Source organism: Phalaenopsis equestris, unplaced genomic scaffold (assembly GCF_001263595.1).
Source record: "Phalaenopsis equestris unplaced genomic scaffold, ASM126359v1 Scaffold000107, whole genome shotgun sequence".
NCBI lineage: Eukaryota > Viridiplantae > Streptophyta > Magnoliopsida > Asparagales > Orchidaceae > Phalaenopsis > Phalaenopsis equestris.
In genome coordinates, this window is record NW_018164549.1 from 1,301,762 (window position 1) to 1,303,274 (window position 1,513).

Sequence of the window (1,513 nt, forward strand, 5' to 3'; positions counted from 1 at the left end):
TCTCTCTCTCTCTCTCTCTCTCACCTTCTCTCTCTCTAAACCGAGAGTCACACCAAAAAGAAAAAAAAATATAATTTTAAACTGTTTGGAGAGTAATCCACATCCCTGTAATCGTGAGGCCCCTTTTAAAGCTTCACTGTATCCAACTTGTTTTGGTAATCCTTAATTTCGTGAATCCATGGAATCATGCTTTAATGACCCATATAAAACTCATTAAGACAATCTATCAAATTCATTGCTTTTTTTCTCTATAACAGGAGGGGCGGGAAATTAATCTGGTAAAACTTAATTAATTAAGTTTTCCTTAATTCTTCCTGTCAATAGAAGACAATTGCTTTAAATAAAAATTGGGAATCATCAAGCTATGACAGGGAATAAAATACATAAGGAAAAGAATTAAGAGCAGATAAATTAGAATCAATTTATCAAAGAATCTGTCGTAATAGGAAGTGGACCGGGTCTCCACCTTCCTCAACATTAATTTCATGTATTTGAATATTTTCTTATATGTTTTAAAGACTTATATGAATTTTAAGTCTTGAACTTAATATGAAGTTTAAGAAGCCACGAATGGAACCCTTCTAAGCCTTAAAAGTGGGTTCCCATTTCAAGATACAACACTTGACTTAAAGACAACCTTGAGATTTTGAAATCATTGAGAACTTAAAGTATTTATAAATGTATATGACTTTATGCTTTAAAAAGAGATCGCCTTCTCTCGCTAGTAGACATGTTGCAAACCAGGTGGCAGGGGCGATTAATTTTAATTTTTTTGGAATGCTGCATATTTTGAATTATTTTCCGCTCCTAAGAGTGTGTCTGAAAAACTCAAATTTTCATTGATTTTAAACTCTAGTAGCCTGGGTTCGAAGAGCAAAATTTTGAAATTATTTCAAATTCATGAGTTTTGAATTTTAAAATCTAAATTTTATTATTTTTAAGCCTTAAAAATTTAAATTTTAAAAACTCGAAACTTTAAAATTTGTACAACTTTAAGAGCATAAATGTTTAAAAGCCCGGGTCTCAGATATTTTAAAAACCTAAGAGCCTAAATTTTAAAAGCTCGAGTTTTTCCAATCATTTTAAAATTTAAATGGGTGATGTTTTATTTTTAATTTTAAAGTCTGCAAATACTTGAAAGTGATAACAAGTCTAAATCATTGAAACTTTCGGCAGCCACCCAATGTCAACCCTAGTTCCGGGGCACTGGAGGATGCCAATCTTCCCAGCTATGTTAAAAGACAAGTTGGTCAATGTCATGAGATACAGTGGTCAGAGAGCAAAAAATGTAAACTTAACCCGCAATTTTAAAAGACGCTATGAGCCTTTAATGTACCTACACAAAAGGGTTAGCTCTCAAACTAGCATTTCCCTATTGGTAATTTGCCTCCAAGACTCAATTCCCCACGGACGAATGCTCACTTTTCCACAAGCGGGTATTTTAAGTTCCCAATTTTAATAAGATTTCCAAACGAGTACTCGTTTTTTCTCCGGACAGTACTTAATTTCCCCA